Raw genomic sequence first — 16,317 nt, 5'->3', positions numbered from 1 at the left:
GACACCTTTGTTAAAGAAAAAAAGAAAGAAAGAGAGAGAAAGAAAGAAAGAAAGAAAGGGGGAAGAAAGTTGTTCATCTCTTGAAAGAACAGGCTGATTGAGGTTCACAGGAAGGGGTGGGCAAGGCCCAGCCTTCACTCTTTTTGCTGAAGCCCTGTTCCCAGAGGTCCCCACGTTAACTTCAGAGGAGCTTATCCAAAAGGCAATTTCATATCTATGGGCAACAGGGTGTATATACTAACAGTTTATTTCATTAATGTCTTTGCTGACTCCCAAGAAAAGCTCAGGGTGGATATTTAGCGGGAAGGGGACTTTGAGATCCGATAAAGGGTGAGGTCGAAGGTTCTAGGGCCATCCTCAAGGCAAAGAATGTAGGAACTCCTGGATGTATGTCTTGGATTATGATTTGTAAGGACAGTTGGTCTGGGAGTGTATTCTGCAGCATTCGAAATCAAGGCCTTGTTAAGTCAGAATGTAAAATTCAGAGAAAAAGGCCGGACCTTAAAAAATACAACATGCTGCTGACAAGGGCACCAATGTCAGCTCGGAAAGATCTCATAAAGAGCTCTGTTATTCCTCAGAAAGATCTTTAGCTCAAAGGAGCTGCTTTAAATCCTTAGAGGAGCATTTTCCCCACAGCTAGGGAAAACGGTAATAGGGAGAAGAAATCTTCTCACTAAATAAATCAGTGCTTTCTTTTCAACATTAAACTTGGATCTTACTTCTTCAAAAATGTCAAAAGGGCAAATGCTGAAAACAGTCAGAAGCAAAACTGTTGTGGTTTGGGGAGTGAAAGAATTCTTCGTAATGGCAGACAAGGAAGGAGTCACTGCATGGGTCGAGGATGGTTTAGTGGAGTGAAAGAACCTGAGGGCTCGCCACAAATACCCCAAGTTGAACAGAAAGTGGGGAAAGGAGACACCAATTCCAAAGTTCAGGGGTAGTACCTAGATACGCACTTTCTTTCGAAATCGAAAAAATGTGCGCGCCGCCTAGTGGCCTGTGGGGAAACTGCCACGGCAATCTTCATGGTTAATGTGTGTATGGGAGGAATGGGGTGTTTTGAAAAACTTTGGATTCAAATGTACTTTAAGATGCACTGATGTTTAATCTTTTCATCTGTTTGAAATAAATAAACTGGGATATTTGATTTGCTGTAATTTTTAAAAGGGGAAGAGAGCTAAGGGGAGAAAGAAAGATGATAACTCAGCGAGGGTGCAAATGTCTTCCCCGTGGTTGCAGTCCCAAAGCTGAGCTTCTGGTATGAGTTCAAAACATTTTGTTGATTTAATGAAAGCCTGGAAAATAAGTGATGTTAAAAATAAAGCTAATTCACGTGAAAACTATCATAAGCTCTCTTGAGAGTGAAAAAGAAAAATGAAGGGTAGGGCATTGATGGATAGAAAAGTGACTTGTTTAATGAAACAAAATGCAGTGGTTTTATCCAGAATTTAACAATACGGTTTTATTTTCTTGGTATTTATTTTTAACGATAACTTCTATTTAAGGCAAGTGATGCTGTTTTTGAAACAGATATATAACTCTTAAAAAATCAATTTAAGAAAAAATTGTTTTAAGTAAGTAAATACTATTACAAGTGGCCAATAGTTATGACTAAAAAAAAAAAAATAGTGTAATTGGTATTTGAATGTCTGATGTTTGAGAATCACTGCAGTAGAACATGCTGTGCCCTGAGGAAAAAAGTACATAGCCACAATGAAAAAGCAGGGAACAAAGAAAAATACCACCTATATATGTATTAATTATGGATCTTTGTAATTTAAATACCTTCTAAGCTCACACTCATTTTTATTCTAGTCTTTCATAGAGTTTAAAGATGTTGGAAAAAGTTTGGGGGAATGAATAGCATTTTTTTAAATTAAATTTATTTATTTTCAGCATAACAGTATTCATTATTTTTTCACCCCACTCAGTGCTCCATGAATAGCATTTGAGTTAGGTCTTGAGGTATGAGTTTACCTTCAAGATGACAGGAAAATAGTAAAGGCTGTTCTGGGCAGAAGGAACAGCATGGACAAAAGTTGTATAAAAATGAGGAAGTTCCCAGTGTTCGGGCAATGTGGGGGATGAGGTTGTAGCCATGATCTCAGATTTCTGTACTGTGGAGGCGCTTTGGTTTTCTCCTTTCCCCATCAGTTAGTCCTTGCTTAGCTAAAAGACTGGAAAAAAATCTTAATTCTCTCATGACCCCCCAGTATAAAAAGATTTGTATGTAGACAAATCTGTGATTAATTCTGGGAATGGCATCATGCCTTGAGGTACATGTGAAACAACAGACCTGGGTTACATTACAACATAGGTCGATTTGAGAGCAGTGCTACGTAAGAAGAACGGAAGTGTCTATCACTCACTTAATGGTCTTTCCAGAGCTTCCATTTTGAAAGATTGGATTGTTTCTACTTTGCTAAGTACTTTTTAGTAGAAAAATGAAATAATTATACTTGATAAAGATTTTGCAGAATAAAGGTTGATGCAAAAAGGTCTTGTTTCTGATGAGCCCTGAACTTGCTAGAAAAACTTACTCATCAGAGCTTACCACTCTTCATGTGGGTCAGTTAGAAAAGTATTGTTGTGTTCTTTGAGAGCAGGGAACACAGCCTCTAGCCTTAATTATTTATTTAAAGATGGCTGCTAGGGAATATTTCAGACTGCTTCCTGACAAGGTTCCCTGCATAAATAGCAGTTTGAGTAATCAATTGAAGAGGAGATACAGATTCTAGGGAAACTCTTGGTAATGATCCATTTGGTAAGCATGTACCCTTGGAAACTGTACCTTATCCTCTGCCAAGCACAGACCCCTGATCCCAGAGTGAAAGTCAGCTGTGGACACCTTGCAGGCATTCAGATATGTCTAGAACATACTTTGTTCCTTTTCACAACACATGGTGTAGTCCGCAGTTTCTTTCAGAGCTCAAAATAAATATTTAAACACAGTTGTACTGACCAGAGTTCTCCAGAGAAACAGAGCTGATAACATCAATTGATACCTATCTATCACTATCTAAATTTATTTTAAGGCATTGGCACATGTGAATATGGAGACTTAGCAAGTCCAAAATCTGCAGATAGGCCTGCAGGTGGAAGACTCAGGGAAGAGTTGCAGTTTGAATCCAAAGGTGGTCTATTGGTAGAATTCCCTCTTCTTCCCAGGAGGTGTTCAACTAGCTGGATGAGGCCCACCCACTTTATGGAGGATAATCTGCTTTTACTCAAAGTCTACTGATTTAATTCTGAATCTTATTTAAAAATTTTGTCTTCACAGAAACATCTAGAATTTGACCAAAATTGGCCAAGATGTATATATTAACCAGCACACCCCTGGGTCTGTAAAGGTATACTCAATAGTTCTCCCTCACTTAAATTGAACAATAATAAGAGTCTTTTCCCAGTTTCAGAAAGGAAAACTCAAGTTAATGGATTATATTTCCCAATTCTGAGTTTTCCTCCCATACATTTTCCTTAAACCTTTGGCTCCTGTACTCATTATTCCCTGATCATTTATAAAAGGAAGTCACAAGGCACTTGCCTTGATTATGTCATTATATTTTATGAAGATGCTAGTCATTAGTGCCCAAAATAACCCTGTTTTTTCCCTTACCACTAAGGGGGACAAGTGTGCATATAACACTCACAACACACTCATATACCTCAAACACATGCACACATAAATATTTGAGCTTAGTTTCTCTAGATAGTAGGTAATGTATTCATTCCCTTATTTTAGAAATAGCTGTTTATATCACTGGAGAGAAGTTTCAGGCCTATGGTGTTATCTTGCCTTTTGGCAAAATGGAGAGAGAAATTTCCTCATGCTTGTGCCTTCAGAGACTGACGCCTTGCCTGGCTTTATGGGGGTGATGGTCCTTTCAGTAGTGGGACAACAAGTAATTTTAACCTTCTTCTTAATACTTTTCTGCATTTTCCAATTATTATTATTTTCCATATTGAGCAGGTATTACTTTTATAATCAGGAAAAGTCCAAACAATTATTGAAGACATCATTGATAGGTGTTATCTGTTCCTAGTATTGACTTAATATGTAGCATATATGTGTGTTTTTTGGAGTGGATGTGTATTTAGTAACTCGGTTTACCTCTGCAAATCTTTCGAACTTCTACGATTACTGTCTTATCCTGGCTTACTTATATGACACGTATATGTACGCACTCATCAAACATCACCCTCATTCTGGCACTCTCCCTTATAATGTCTAAAAAGGTTCAGCCTCCTTCTCTCAACTTGCCCAGCCCTGTTCTAGTTTTGAATTAATGAATTCCTGATTTATTACATGAGCTTCTAAACAGTCTTCCCTCATGTCAGTCTAGCCAATTCTGGTTTCCATCCTCAAATGCCATGTTCATGTATTTCACACCTCTTCAAAGTCCCTGGGCCACATCTAAGTCTCTCTCCTCCCATCCAAAACACCCCCTTCTTCAGCAACCTCTTCTCTTTCTAAGGCCTATCATGGCTTCTTCACAACCTGTTGTCCGTTAGTATAACACTAGCCCCAGCATAGTGCTTGCTTTTTAATAGTTTCTCAATATTTATTTGCTAGTTAATAATGATAATAATCTCTAACATTATTGTATATATGTTATATTCAATTTTTTATTCCATTATTACCTTAATTGTCTCCCTTAATTCTCACTTACCTCAAAGAAATACTCTATTTCCACTTTCATTCCAAAGTGCCTGGTGCAGTTCTTGGAACATAATCAGATTCTCAAAAATATTTGTTGGATGAATGAAGAGAAAATTGAGCTAGGAAAATTTAATGGTTTGCCTAATGCCCCATAGCTGGTAAACTACAGAATCAGGATTCAAATTCAGGCTGGTCTAATATACAACATTGCATGATTTGCACAACTTTGGTAGCTGAATGATCTTTTTCAGTATTTTGTTATATGACCCCTACACCCCCCATTGTAAAATGTTGTACTCACATTGCTGCTCAATAAAGAGATGATTAATTCTAAACATGAATTTAGAATAACTGTAATACTAATTTCCGAAATAGCTAGTCCGAAAAGTTCAGAGATGAGCCCCTTAGGGTGGAGTCTGGGGAGAGCCATGTGTGGAGCATTTTAGGAGAAACCAACAAGGAAAGATTACTTCCAGCCTGAGCTGCTGCTTCAGAAACATAGAGAAAAAAGTCCCTTCAGATTTTTCATTATACTATGGGACTTCTAATAAAGCAAAACAAGTAACCAAATTTGCTTAAATGGACAATTACTCTCAAGGCGCAAATGGTGCAGGAGTCCAAGGCAGAAAATCAGGCAGAGCTTGCCTCAGACAGAAAACCACTTTAACTCTTACGATTGCTGTAAGAACAGAATATAGATTTGTAGAATGTCAATGAGGGCAGCTGTAGTGAAGCAACTCACGCTGTCCAGCATCTATCTACTGCATCCTATTCTGATTTATATTAATTTTGTTTCAATGAGACACAAACACCTTAACATTTCCTATTTAAGGGTTATTTATGCTCAACTTCTTAGACACTTAGAGATTAGGGCAAACTCAATCTTTGGGCAAACTCAGTCTTTTTGTTTCTGTACTTCTTAAGTTTAGGGAAACATCTACGGTTGTCCTGGGATAAGAAACATAGCAAATCCCTTTCAACCTGCCTTAGAACCAGTGCCGCTTGACAGTTCTTAGAAAGCTATGACTTTACCTGTCTGGCAATTCCCAAGTGGAGCTCAGGGTGGATTAGGGACAGTTCCTAAAGTCTTACAGACTTTACTCAATTCAAGGTAGGATGGTTTGACCAGACTATATGCTTACTAATTTGTATTTTGGCCTTTTGCTCCCAGTTATGCTTTGTGTTTGTTTATATCCCCCTTTCTTTCCACTCTTTTGCTGGCTAATGAATACTAACTGAACTAGTTCTCTTTAATCAACTGCTCTCTGGCTTTCCATCCTTGATTCTCCACAAGGAAGATGGTGACTTCAGATTTGGATCTTGCTGGGGCTAGATCACTGCCAATTCAACTGGCAGGCTCCTTCCCGGCTTGAGTTCCCATCAAGGTAGCAATCCCATGTCCTGGAATGACTAAATTCTCTGCAAGGTGCCAAGGTTGTTAAACTCACTCCACTACTTTGGAAAGCAAGAGACATCCAGAGGCATTTGTAGCATTCGCAGGGTTTGGAGAGAGGCTAGGGCTGCTAAGTGAAGGCATCTGTTTCCCCTAAGAGGCTATCTAGGTCAAGTTTTCCAACATCTAAACTTTTTCTATCCATTCACTTTTGTGAATTTTTAAGATGAATCAAATGTTGCCAAATCAAAGATAATTTGCCAGGTGTTGCCCCCAAAGACAGCCTCAGTGGGGCAAAGGACTCTTGTGATCCAAACCTGGCCAACTCTTAGGACCCAAATACAAAAGAGACAAAGCATAAACCCAATGTTCATGGTATGGGGAATGAAGGGAATCTTTTCAGTGGGAGAGAAGAACCAAGAACAGATGCTAAGTGCAGTCAGGAAAACCAGACAATAGCAATTGTCAGCATCTAGCACCAGTGGTGATAAATTTTCATTTTTTGCAATTTATAAATAACAATTCCACAGGATCCTCACTGAGCCCTTTTGAAAAATTTTAGTGACAACCGTGTCCCAAACATGCCAAACCCAGAGCTGTGTTATCCTACACAGAAGGGATTTTCTTCGTGAAAGGAGAGCTATTTCTGAAACATAGGACTAGAAGATACAACTCATCAGAGGGGGGTATTCCAGCCACCCACACTGAAGCTGGAGTTACCCCAAACTGGAGAAAACATCCTCCAATAACTACTAAACTATGCTGCTTTAGTTAGTAGTTAACACTAAAATATGCTTACATAGCTTATTGTCAAGTAAGTTCATTCAGTCCAGAAAATGGGCAAGAAATGCCAGGGCAGGGCTGACATGGGTGCCCCGAGTTACAGCATCACTTTGAACGAGACTATTATTTACTTTTTAAAGTAAATATCATGTGGCAAAATCATGCCTTATACAAACCAGCTGAAGTGTGTGATGTAACCATGTTAACACGTTTTTATAGTCTTGGAAGAACACAACAGGATTGGGTCTATCAGTAATCATGTAAAGAAGCCGAGTATATGTTCCAGATGTTCATTATGTCCCAATCATCTGCTGGGAGCAAAGTGGAGGCTTTCTCCTTGCCCGGGAAGTCTGATTTTAGTAACTGAGACGGAGACACACTTGAAATATGATATGTGTGGAATTATAATGCGAAATCCCATAGTTCCAGTTAAGTAAGTGTATGTGTGCAAAACAAAACAAACACATAAAAAACAGTGGGACTAAAGAGAAAAAGAAAAGAAAAAGCAAGCAAAGGAGACACTGAAGGACCTTTCCATTCTGAGATCTTTCCCAGTTTAGCCTGATGGTGCCATGCTCATTTCCACGGTCAAACAGAACCTTTGCTGGAAAGGTCTAGGGGAATGAAATACAAATGCAGGTACAGGTATAGATCAGCTTGACTATCACTCAGTAACCAACCTTTGTTAAATCAGATCTTTCAATGTCCTGCATGATCAGAGCAAGAGTCTTCTATTAGTTGTTTTGCTTAAATATAAAAATCTCTGAAAGGAGGAGTTTTAAGCAACCTCTAAAGAGTCATCTTAAAAAGTATTTAGAATTTTAGATTATAGATATCTGCTTCACAAAGTTCTCTATCCTGGAGGGTAATGCTTTGAATCACACAAATGTTTTTAAGTTATTATGAAATTAATTCTATTTCCAAGCCCTTTGCAGTTCAGCCTGAACTGATCTTTGCAAACAAATGTACCTCTTGTTACATAACTTCATCTGTCCCTTGGGCCAAGTTAGACTACTTGCTGTACTCTAAACATGCTTTGCTCCATTTGTACCTGTAGCTCCTACTAAACTATCTTCACCTCCGTCTCAATCCCAGCACATTTAGCTTGAAAATTCTGGTACATTTTCCACCTTCCTAATCCTTCTGGCATTTCTTTCATGCCCTCCTCACCCCTGTGCTAGCTAGAAGAGACGACTCATCCCTATAAGCTCTCATTTCACTTTTTCATGTCCTTCTCTTGTATGCATTATGTAGGCATGTAGACACTTATTTGTATATTTTTTCCTTCATTCATAAATCAGTCATTGAGCCGAATAGACAACATGCTAAGAAATGGAAATACAACCAGTATTCTTCTAGCTGTAGTCCAATATCCACTATGTAGATTAATTGATTGTGTCAGTGACCCACTTTGAAGAAAGGCCTCCTAGAAGCACAAAAGGATGGTGTGCTGTGAGCACTAACTGTGGGCTTTAACTAAACAACATGAACCCAAAGTAACTTTTTTTTTCTTTTAAATGCAGGTAGAAATAAGTTAGATTCAAGAATTGGTAGACAATTTAAATTTGCAATAAGATTAGAAATAGAATCAAGAGGTAGTTCTTAAAAAAAAAAACTGAACATATAGAAATCAGCTGTTATAGTAATCATGGTGTCAAGAAGCAATAACAAAAACTAAAATCTCAAGTTGCTTAAACCTTTTACTGGCAGGATAAGCTTAGTACTATAAATTGAATCAAATGTCTTCCTCATTGAAATTGTAGTTTCTATAAATTGAAGGCACAGAGTTAAGAAACAAATATTCAAATGTTTTTAAAAAATGAGCAAGCAAATAGATTGAGAATAAATATTAGTAAACTCATCTAAATGTTACAGATATAAAAAGATTTTACTGTATTTGCCATGGGCTAAATAAACTTCTGTCATGCATTCCTCATGACATTACTTGAACATAGTAAGTCTTCCAAAGCCATCTCTGTGGTCTGAAGTCTCCACATAGCAGACCATTCTCCAGTATTTGTTTCTTAGTTGGTGCTCTCCTAACCACTATGCCCAGCTCAAATCCCCAAGCCCCAAAGGCCAAGGAGCTCAAAATCAACCATTATGAACCACACCTTTTTCTGTGTTGCGATCAGACTTGTGAGCTCTGGCACACCAGGTCAGTTCTGATTCTAGAGAGGTAGTGGTTATGGTTCTAACTGAATGCAGTGAGCATTCATTAAAACTCTGCTACATGCCCAGCACCTTTGGTAGGCACTATAGGGTCACAAAGAAAGAAGAGACATGATCTATGATGGGCTTGAGGAGCTTGTTATCTTGCCTAAGAGACACTAAACACACACAAAAAAGATTAGAGACCATATAAACATGAAATATTAAACTGAGCATGTGATCACTTTCTAGATTATCTGATTATTGATATGTGTTTATTGCTATGTAAGCAGAAAGGGGAGAATGGGTCTTTGATCTTGGCAATTATACTTTATTTTTCTTGTTTGTTCACTCACCTCCTCTTGTAGATGGCTGTTTATATTTCTCTCCCAAATTCTCTACCATCCTTACTCTTAGTTGAAAACCTTACTTCCTGTTTCATCAAAACGATAGAAGCTTTACCAGAGACTTCCTCCACGCTCTTCCCACAATACTTTTCTATCCACTCAATTTTGTTGCTACGTGTATTGCTTTCTTTTCTATTAGTAGGTGTGAATATCTATGCTCCTAGTTGACACCAACCACCATTTGCATCCCCCTCTTGCCTCTTCAAGGACGTCACTCCAGAAATTCTTCCCCTTTCCTGTATTCTCAATTAGTCCTTTATCCTGCATCATTCTCACCAGCACATATATATGCTGGTTTTTCTTCCATCTTGATTCTACCTTCCCAGGAGCTGGGGAAATCACAGTTTAACAGTGGTAAGAATTTCTAAAGGTCTGATTCCAACTGGATATAAATGAAGTATTTTCCTTAGGAAAAAAGCACTTCTCAAAAGTGGGTACAATAAAAAGAAAATTGGGATAAAAATAAAGGCTTGTGTGTTATAATGTGACTTCATAGCCAGTATTCTAGCAAGTGAGTTAATGTCTACATGCCTCAGTTTCTTCATGCAGCTATGATTTCTTGGAGTTCATAAACATTTAGAACATAAAACATCTTGAATGCATTTCTGAATTAGATATTGCTCCTTATATAACTGAATCAAAACTATGATAATTTTAGTTTATAGGCAGCAAATAATTCAATCTATCTCATAGAACTGTACCAAAATTGTGTTAGGTGTAGGTGGATGGCTATTTGAGAAGACTCATAAAAAATCAAAAGCTGCAATAGACAAAGTTCAACTGATAAATTGCCAAGACAATTTCTAAAACAGCCAATCTGTAGACATCTACATGAAGAACATAAACAACTTGATAAATATATACCTATTCTCAGCCTCACAGACAGGCTAATCAATGTCATCTTTTCATCTTACTGCTGAGTATTTGAAAACGTGGATGGCAAGTACAGAAAATCATGACCACCTTTCATCCTTATGATGAAACTTTATTACTTGACATCATAGAAGAAACTACAGACATGCAAATCCAATACTTAAAATAATTACTATGCGTATTTTTGCTGGAGTCAGGGGAGGAAGGGTGGTGGCAACAAAAACACATATCTACTATCAGTGCTTAATGTACTATATTTCAAGACGAGAATGAGAAATACAGATTGGGGGACTCATGGCATTTTAGAATTGGAAGGGAGCTTGAAAACCACCTCAAGTCCAACTGCCTATTCATTTGATATCTTACTGAAATGGAGAAAGGGAGATCTGATGAAGGATATGTACAGAATAATGAGGTACAGTGATCTCAACTGGGCAAGAGAACAAGAAGGAAGAAATGTGTATTTTTACTGCATATATTCACTCGTGTGGCACTTTGTAGAAGAAGAAATGGTAAGGATGACCTCTTTGACACACTGATAGGCACTTGCCTGGGAAAAATATTTCTTTTAGATTTGTGTGTCTCAGGAAAGAGAGGTAACACAAAAAGAAAGGAAGTTTAGACTTAGATTTTTCAGTGGATAAGCCAAGCTTCAAGATGGTCCAGGTTGGGGCATAGAAGCATCATGTTGGAAATAGTAAATGATAGCCCTCCAAAATGAGTGTCACAGAAGTTGAGACAAGATCTGGGTTTAAAATCCCAGAAGTATTGCCAACTAGTTCTATGGCCTTGGACAAGTTATTCATTCTGGTTTCCTATTTACAATCCCAGGTTGAAATGGACTGAGACTTAAATCCCAGGGGCATCATTAACTGTTGGTGTGATTGTGGGCTAGTTATCTATAAAATGAGGATATGGATATCTACCTCACAGATTGAGCACACAAAAAGTGCTAATAGAATAGATGTTGTAGGTATGAGAATGCTTGTATATATTTAGTACAAACCACTAACATAAAGTTCTCCAATTTGGAATTTACTTTGTGTTATCTGTAATACAGAGTTTTCTGATGGCCTCTCTTTAGTAGAAAAGTTGGGTCAAGTTCAAGGTGACCCGTTTCAAACTGGTTTGGGTATTCCCAAATTTATGTAAGTCTTGATAAATAAGCTAGCTAACATGAATGATTGCAAACCTCTTAGGAAATACTACTATAAACCTAGTATAAAATGTATCATCCCTGTCATTAATCCACAGTGGAAACCAAATTTAAATATCCAACCTAAGAACTATCCAAAAAATTTCAGATTCTGAAATTTCTTCATACCACAAATAGTCACAGTGATCTCTCTGTCATATTTGTTAGCTTTAATTTAGAAAAACATTACAGTAAGTATTAGTATTTACTTTATTTTGATGATTTGATGATAGGAGAATAGCAGCTGTAATCTTTGTTCTGCCATATTAACTCTCTAGACAACTAGCTGAGATGAATTGGGGAACATATATAAAAATGGGTCACAGGAAGCAAGATGCAGAGGCTCAAGTCTCTTCCTCCATTCAGTTAAGGAAACAGCCTCACTTAAAAATACAAACACAGACCTGTACCCCTGGGGATAAAAATATATGTTTATAAAAAATAAAAAGTTAAAAAAAAAATACAAACAGTCCCTGAAAAGGTTACAGTTTATGCAGAGCTTAATAGAATTTCTTTGGGGTTCCTTATAAGGCTAACAGGGCCTCTCATGGTTTGTTGGTTTGTTTGTTTGTTTGTTTGTTTGTTTTTGCATTAAAACGAAACATTTTTATTGTACATATTTATAATAAATTGAAATCACATGTTCATTTCTCATTTAACACTTTGACATATCATTTTAGATGTCATCACCTGTCAAGGACTGTCAAAATTTTCTCTGCCCATCCAGATATTTAGTAAAGAAATTCAGTCATTCCCTTCCTGTGTCAATTGTCTTCTTTCTTTCTTTTTTCCCTCCCTTCCTTCCTTCCTTTCTTCCTTCCTCTCTCTCTTTCTTTTGTTACATTATGTTAGTCACCATACAGTACATCATTAGTATTTGATGTAGTGTTGCATGATTCATTGTTTGTATGTAACACCCAGTGCTCCATGCACTCTGTGCCCTCCTTAATACCCATCACCAGCTAACCCAAACCCCACTCCCTCCCCTCTAAAACCCTCAGTTTGTCAGAGTCCACAGTCTCTTATGGTTCATCTCCCCCTCTGACTTCCCCCCTTCAATTTTCCTTTCCTTCTCATGTCACCCATGCTATTCCTTATGTTCCACGAATAAGTGAAACCCTATGAAAATGGTCTTTCTCTGTTTGACTTATTTCACGTCACATAATCTCTTCCAGTCCCATCCATGTTGATGCAAATTGTAGGTATTCATCCTTTCTGATGACTGAGTAATATTCCATTGTATATATGGACCACATTTTCTTTTTTTATTTTATAATTTTTTATTTTTTATTAACATTTAATGTATTATTAGCCCCAGGGGTACAGGTCTGTGAATCGCCAGATTTACACACTTCACAGCACTCACCGTAGCACATACCTTCCTTAATTGGACTACATCTTCTTTACCCATTTGTCTGTTGAAGGGCATCTCGGCTTCTTCCACAGTTTGGCTATTGTTGCTATGAACATTGGGTTCATGTGGCCCTTCTTTTCATTACCTCTGTATCTTTGGGTTTAATACCCAGTAGTGCAATTGCTGGGTCACAGGGTGGCTCTATATTTAACTTTTTGAGGAAGTTCTGCACTGTTTTCCAAAGTGACTGTACCAACTTGCATTCCTACCAACAGTGTGTGAGGGTTCCACTTTCTCCACAACCTCATCAATATTTGTTGTTTCTTGCCTTGTCAATTTTTGCCATTCTAACTGATATAAGGTGGTATCTCACTGTGGATTAGATTTGAAGCTGGGGGCATCATGTTCCCTGATTTCAAGCTGTATTACAAAGCTGTGATCATCAAGACAGCATGGTACTGGCACAAAAACAGACACATAGGTCAATGGAACAGAATAGAGGCCCCAGATATGGACCCTCAGCTCTATGGCCAACTAATTTTCCACAAAGCAGAAAAATATCCAAGGGAAAAAACACAGTCTTTTCAATAAAGGGTGCTGGGAAAATTAGACAGCTATATACTGAAGAATGAAACTTGACCATTCTCTTACACCTTATACAAAGATAAACTCTAAATGGATGAAAGACCTCAATGTGAGACAGGAATCCATCAAAACCCTAGAGGAGAAAATAGGCAGTAACTTTTTGACATTGGCCACAGCAACTTCTTTTAAGACACCTCTTTAAAAGCAAGGGAAACAAAAGCGAAAATGAACTTTTGGGACTTCAACAAGATGAAAAGCTTCTGCATAGCAAAGGAAATAGTCCACAAAACAAAGGAGCAAACCATGGAATGGGAAAAGATATTTGTAAATAATAAAGTGTACAGATAAAGGGATGGTATCCAAGATGTATAAAGAACTTCTCAAACTCAACACCCCAAAAAACAAGTGAATAATGGGCAGAAGACATGAACAGACACTTCTCCAAAGAAGACATATGAATGACTAACAAACACATGAAAGAATTCTCTCATGCTTTTTAGCAAGACCATGTTGCTTTCCATACTTCCCACTCACTACTGAAAACTGTTTCAGGTACTAGTCTCAGAAAAAAGACTACAATCAGAGCTGGTTACTAACTTCTCTCTAAGACCACATGGACTAATCCATCATGTTTTTGATCCCTGTTTACATTCCAGGTCATATCTCATTGTGAGTACTCTTTATCCTGCTCTACACATTCCTTAATCTGACTTAGTCTTCTGTATTCTTTCCCTGAACTCTTCTGCTGTGCTCTCTAGAACTCATGACATGTCATCAGCAAAATCCCCCGTTACTTCATCTTCTTTTGCTTCCCCTTTTTGCTCTAACTGAAACCCATCTGTCTCTCTAGAGGATGTAAATTTTTCCCAGTCTTCTCTTGAGATTCTTTTTATTTTTTTATGTTATATTTCATAAACAAAAGGGTCTGGGATGATGGATAGGTATCCTCCTTATTCCCTATGATTACTTTCTGACTTTTCTTTCTCTTATCCAAATCTACTTCACTTCCACCTCCTTGGGAGCACAAACTCTCAGAATATGCCACCTTCTCTGCCATCTTATTGCTATTACTGATAGTCTTTTTGGTCATTCCCCTTTATGCATTGAAGATTTGTTGTCTGTATCATTGTTTTTCCTTCCATCATTGCTCTTGTCACCATTCTCGAGGACTTCAGCATCCATATGAACAGTACATCTGACAATGTGACCTTTGAACTCCTTGACCTCCTTGTATCCAATCTTCTGTTCTTCCACTCTATCTTGGCTATCACCCCCTCTCCCACACATACACTATACCCAGACATTACTATTTCAATTACCACTATCTTGGATATCTCAATTGGTAGGGTATCAAACTTTTAATCTGAGGTTTCTGGGTTCAAGTTTCTCTTTGGGGATTTGTGGCATTTGCCACTTGCTTAGGTTACCAAATATTATCACTTAAAATTCCATTGTTGAACCATGCTTCCACTTTAAAGTGAATTCGATCTATTTCTTTTCCATTATTTTCAGAATATGATAGATAAACATGTTTTCAGGAAAGGAAAACAAAAGGGTAATCTCCCAAATCCTCCTTTTAAGTATACTACTCCCTACATACCATTTTCTATCTTTCCAGCTCATCTCTTTTAATACTCTTCCATCATACTTGTCAAGCAAAACCTCAATTCTGAATCCCTTTCGAGTACCTGGAGCAGGTGAATGTGGCTGAAGAAAATATTAATCAGGCTAAGCAGATCACATTAAATTTATTTATTTATTTACTTATTTATTTATTTTTTTTACCAGAAATATCAAGTCAACCTACTGCGCAGTACTGCTTGGAAATCCATGACTTTTGGAAATAATGTGAAGAATGTTGGGGGAGGGGATAAGAGTATAAGAAGAAGACTGGGTATGATTCAGATGAGAGAGTGAGAAAAGAGATGATGAGCCATGGACTAGAGAAGAGGTCACAGGAATGTGGGCCAGGGAATATTTTCCAGCAGCATTTAGGAGGCAGAACTGGCATGATTTGATGAGTGAAACATGACTTGGGAAATTAAATAATCAGCTTTGCTCATATCAGGAACCATTGGGTAGAACCTGGAGACAAGAGGCAAATGAAATTATTCTAGATTTAAGATTTTACCCAGAGTACTTCATTGGATGATTGGAAGGGACTTAATAGGAAGGTTACTCATGGGAAGTTGTTCATTTCTGTTGTCCATAGGTTTTTTATTTCTTTGCACTCTGGCCATCCTTCCACAAGCTTCCTTCCTAAGACTTCTCAAAAATAGTCTTTGTAGCTTCTATCCATTCCTGTTGGTGAGGTTTCCAATCTATTATCCTTTGTTATTTATAACCTCCAATTTGAGGGGATAAAGAGAATAATTGATCCTTATTAGTTTAAAAAGTCATTCATTTAAAAAGAAAAATCTATTCAAAGAGAACCAAGCAGAAAGTTAAAAGTAGGGAATGTGCTAATTTTAGTTTGGGACATTTTAATTTTACTATTAAGTGACAAGGTCAATAGGCAGTTGGTTATAATTGTTAAAGATGTAGACCTGGTAATTGTATCTATTGTTTTTACCCACCTAGAATTCTTTATTCCTATTAATATTCTGATAGTCTGTGGGAAGTTACCCCTATACCCCTCAGCAGTCTCATCACTCTCCACCCCTTTATCTTCCTATGCTTATATTTATCTGCTTGCTTGTTTTGTTTACTGACTATATATCCCTCTGTAATATAAGCTCCATGAGCCTAGGGACTGACTCCGTTGGTAACTGTTGCATTCCTAGAGCCAAGAAAAGTACTGGACACATAGTAAGTGTTCAGTGCTTTTAAATAAAGGTCAGTTTGTTAAAAGTTGACCTCACTCCTACCAGCAGAGATGGTGATATGACTCAGGCTTAAGGAAGTAATTATATT

General features: G+C 37.6%; 1 long non-coding RNA gene across 5 annotated transcripts in view; it reads left to right on the top strand.

Moving 5' to 3' along the window:
• Positions 1-16,317, top strand: part of LOC309868937 — a 142,917-nt gene that overhangs the window by 14,677 nt on the left and 111,923 nt on the right. The gene's annotated exons all lie outside the window — the stretch shown is intronic.

The sequence above is a fragment of the Mustela nivalis genome (genome assembly GCF_964662115.1).
Source record: "Mustela nivalis genome assembly, chromosome: 7".
In the NCBI taxonomy this organism is placed as follows: Eukaryota; Metazoa; Chordata; class Mammalia; order Carnivora; family Mustelidae; genus Mustela; species Mustela nivalis.
The sequence above is the reverse complement of the archived record's forward strand: the minus strand, read 5'-3'. Positions and strand labels throughout refer to the sequence as shown.